This window comes from Lagenorhynchus albirostris, chromosome 14, assembly GCF_949774975.1.
Source record: "Lagenorhynchus albirostris chromosome 14, mLagAlb1.1, whole genome shotgun sequence".
In the NCBI taxonomy this organism is placed as follows: domain Eukaryota; kingdom Metazoa; phylum Chordata; class Mammalia; order Artiodactyla; family Delphinidae; genus Lagenorhynchus; species Lagenorhynchus albirostris.
In genome coordinates, this window is record NC_083108.1 from 63,421,233 (window position 1) to 63,425,915 (window position 4,683).

A 4,683-nucleotide genomic window follows, 5' to 3' on the forward strand; every position below is an offset into this window, starting at 1 on the left:
GGGCCTCGGCCACATGTGGGAAGCTGAGGCGGGGCTGGAGCATTGGGCCTGGTGGGTGGAGAACGGGCTTCCCTGGGGAGACTGGAGCTGGGAACAGCATGGTCAGGCTGGGCGGAGGAGGGCAGTGGGGAGGGGGCAGCAGGGAAACTAGTCACGAGGTTGATGCTGGAGCTGCTGAAATCAGGGGTGGTGGTGGTGGAGGTGGTGGTGGCGGGAATTGAAGTCTCAGCAGGCAGCACAGGAGAGAGGGAACAGATTCCCAAAAATGTCTGTGGACTAGAGTGAGAGGACCCTGCTGAGCCTGGGGGCTGCGGCAGGTCATGATGAGACAAAGGAGCTGTCGAGAAGGAGGCTGGGAGCCAGTTAGGAAGAGAGGCCAGGACGATAGCAGGACGGAGGGTCCCGTGGCCATTTGCCACTAAGGATTACAAGTCTTTGGTGACACCCCCACCCCATCCTGTCCTGCTTCCCGCCAGGGGAGAGGGCAGCTCCTTGCCTGATGCTGGGTGAGCGTGGCGGGGCCCAGATGTCCAGACCGAAGGCTGAAGGGCTGATCCCTGTTTGTGATTTATTAACAGAAGCAAGTGGATTATTTATAAAACCTCCCACCAAAGTGACCATGGGCCACATGGCCCGTTTTGTGCCTGGCCCAGGGGTGAAACCCGCAGGGGCATGGGACAGGGCCCACAGCCAGGAAGGCCTTACCACCTAGGGGCACGGTGGTTATGAAATACCCAGAGAATGCATCAAAAAATAACCTGACAACCATTATCTAATAATATTTCTCTCCTACTTTAAACCACTTTCTTAAAGACATTCCTTTCAAAATCACAGCCCTGTCAGCCTGAGCCCCCTGCCACCGCCCCCTGCCAGGCAGTTTCCCTGTGATGGCCCTGACAGCTCGGAGTTGGGTTCCACCCCTGACAATCAGCCTGCTTTTCAACTAGTCAGGGTTCCGTGTGCTTCAGCAGGTTAGAAATAGCAGCAGTGCCCACACTGCGCCTCCTGTTGCCATGACTGCCTCAGAGACAGTCCCCCACCTGCAGGCGGACGCCCCCACTCCCCCGGACAAGTCACCATGGTGGCCAGGACAAGAAGGAGGGCCTGGGGGCCGGCTGCCCTTGGGAGTGGTCCTGGTAGGCCGTCCTCAGCCTGCACTGTCAACCAGGAAGACATCAGGTGGAAAAGCTCGCCTCAGGTTTGCAAGCCCAGCTGTAACCATCACCTGGAAGGGGTCCTTCATCCTCTGGCTAACTCTCCCCACCCACTGACTGCAGCTGTCAGCTCTCCCCACGTTTCTACCTTCAACACTCAGCCCCGTCATTCCACGATGCTCGACCTCCCTGCTTCCATTCCCATCCCTGCCCACAGCTCCCTGCAGACACCCGTCCCCTAGGCCAGGCAGGCCAGGCCTCCACTACCTTCCGGGCTCTACCTCTCCCCAGCACCCCCCACTGTCTGGCCACTACCTGAAGGTTTCCCCGCCCTCCAGTTACCCTGGCATTCCTTCACCCAATCCTGCCTGCTTCAACCTGGAGAACCCAACTGGCCCTCGAGCCCCATTCTCTAACCATGTGCTGTGTCCACCAAAGGCTTGGCTCAAGGATGTGGCGTGGCACCGACCAGCCGTGGTGGAGACCAGCAAATGGGCCACAACCTCACAAAGGGGGCTCCGTGCTGCCCCCAACCCTCCCTTGGTCCCCATAGTTGGCTCTTGCCCCTCTGCCCCTCATCCTGATACTAAGGCCCCCACCCTGGGGGCCTCACCTACAACTTCAAGGAGGAAAGCCCATCACTTCCTGTCCTGGCTCCACACATCCCCTGGCCTTTCCCCGGGGCACCCCCTTTTCCAGCGAGGTCAAGGCAGACCTTGCCCAAGGGAGCCCAGCCCCAGCTTCCTTGGCAAGCTCTCGCTTCTGGAACTTCTCTTTCCCCTCTAATGGCTCTTTACCATCAGCATTTTAAATAATTAAACCAGAGCTTTGTTACAAAAGAAACACATGCTCATGGGGGGAAAAAAATCAAACAGTAGAAAATGTAAAATGAGTTCCCCTCCATCTCAGAACCTAGAGACAACCCCCTTAACAATGTCTTATGTATCTTTCCAATATTTTTGATATGCGTGTATGTTACACATACAAAGGTGTCCTTCTGTATGTTCTACTCTGCCTTTATTTTTGTTTTTGGCCGCGCCAAGCAGCATGTGGGATCTTAGGTCCCTGACCAGGGATTGAATCTGTGCCCCACTGCATTGAAAGCACAGAGTCTTAACCACTGGATCACCAGGGAAGTCCCTTCATGCCTTTTTCACTTAACGATATACCCACTTTGGACATCTCTCCCTGTCTCCTGCAGACCTGCCACATTCACCATGACAGCTGTTTGAGTCTCTCCCATTAAAAAACCAGAAAAAAAGAAAAAAGGGAAAGCGTGCTCTACACAGGCCTCTCTTGTTCTGGAACCACCAGCCTACTGGTTGCTAAAGCCAGTGGACTCCCTGCTGTTCCCATCCTTACAGACCTCCTTGAGCCACCTGACACTCTGTCCCTGTCCCAATCAGCATCCTTGATACTGGCCCTAGGGTCCCCCCCGCATCCTTACCTCTAGAGTCTACCACAAAATCTCCACCTCCTCTGCCCCTTTAACACTGGGACCCCCAGATTCCTACTCTGCACCCACTCCTCCACCTGGAACGACCATCTCTAGGACAATCCCAAACCCAGCCTCCCTCCACCCTGATGCCCACCTCTGCAGAATCTCTGTAGTGGGCTGACCTGTGGCCCCTCCAAAAGATATGTCCAACGTCCTAACGCTCAGAACCTGTGAATGGGACCTTATTTGGAAAAAGAGTCTTTGTGGATGTAATTAAGGATCTCAAGATAAGATCATCCTGTATTACCCAGGTGAGCCCTAAATCCAGTGATGGGCTAAGAAACGCCCAGAGAAGAGACACAGGGAGAAAAGACCAAGTGAAGACAGAAGCAGAGACTGGAGTGATGCTGCCACAAGCCAAGGAACGCCAGAAGCCACAGAAACTAGAAAAGGCATGGAAGGATTCTCCCCCAGAACCTTTGGAAGACTATTCCTGCCAACACCTTGATTTTGTACTTCTGGTCTTCAGAACCATGATGTAGGACAACCATCAAAAGACAGAAAGTCCCTCGAGAGTAGGAACCGTGGCTAACCCATCCTTGTACCTCTAGTGCCCAAGACAAAAATAAACAATAAATGTTTGTTGAATGAATAAATGTTTCTTGGTTCTGGCTGTCTTAAAACTGAGAGTTGATGTTCTCTGGGGATTTCATCTGTCTGGCACAGGCAAAGGCCCATTTAGCTCATTCACTTAGCAAACATTTACTAAGCATCATCTTTGTGTTGGGCGCAGCAATTATTGGGGTGGGAAGCTGGTCTTGTGTGGAGCAAAGGGGGAGTCCAGGGGAGGGGCTCAGGATTCAGGTCCACCAGGCATTCATAGAGGCAGCCATGCCCGAGACAGGCCATGAGAAGTGAACAGAAGAATTTTTAAATGACTAATTTTCTTTTCTTTTCTTTTTAATAAATTTATTTATTTATTTGTGGCTGCGTTGGGTCTGTTGCTGCGCACGGGCCTTCTCTAGTTGCTGTGAGTGGGGGCTGCTCTTCGTTGCATTGCACGCGCTTCTCATTGTGGTGGCTTCTCTTGTTGCGGAGCACTGGATCTAGGCATGTGGGCTCAGTAGTTGTGACTTGTGGGCTCTAGAGCGCAGGCTCAGTAGTTGTGGCACACGGGCTTAGTTGCTCTGAGGCATGTGGGATCTTCCCGGACCAGGGCTCAAACCTGTGTCCCCTGCATTGGCAGGCAGATTCTTAACCACTGCGCCACCAGGGAAGTCCCTAAATGACTAATTTTCTACCTTCACTTTGCAGTCTGTTCATAGCCAAATCCCACTCAATCACAAGTACAAAGGTTTATGCCCTAGAGGTGAAGCTTGGAAGGGGCTCAGTTCTGGGTGGAACAGAACCAAGAAAAGGGAAAAGGAGAAAGAATGGAAAAGGGGAACCACTTACTCAGTTATTGTGAGCCAAGCCCCAGGAGGAGGCCTGGTGGTCACTGATTAATGGAATTTGGCTCCCATTTTACCTCCCATTCCAATCCCTCCCCACCCTGGAGCGATCCAAATGTGCATACAAAGTCCCTTTTACAAGGCAGTCCTTACTCTGAGCTCTAGAATGGGTCCCAGCAAGTCCCCTACGTGGGAAACTTATTTCTATTTTCCTAAGACTCTCCCTGACACCCACAAGCTCTGTCTTTTCCCAGGGGAACATGCCCACCTCACCCTTAAACACCCTGAGACACCCCCTGCTTCAGGACACCTTCTTTAGGAGCCTCAATTCTAAGAGGCTTCCCCCCTGACAAGCCTTTACACATGTGGTGGGAAGCAGTAATCCAGCATGAGCACACTGGAGGGGACTTGAAGTCCCGGGCACCCCTCTTTGGGTACTAAGAGCCATTTTGGACAACGTTCTGTACCATGCCCACCCCGAAAGGCAGCTGTTCTACCTTTACCATCCACTAGCTATGAAAACACCTGAGACTCTGAGGTCTGGCCTCCCTGCAGGAACTCCACATCAGCTGGTGGCTGGGAATCTCTGATCCAATCAACACTCTCCAGTTTCAGGTGAGCTGATCAGGTTCCTGCCTCA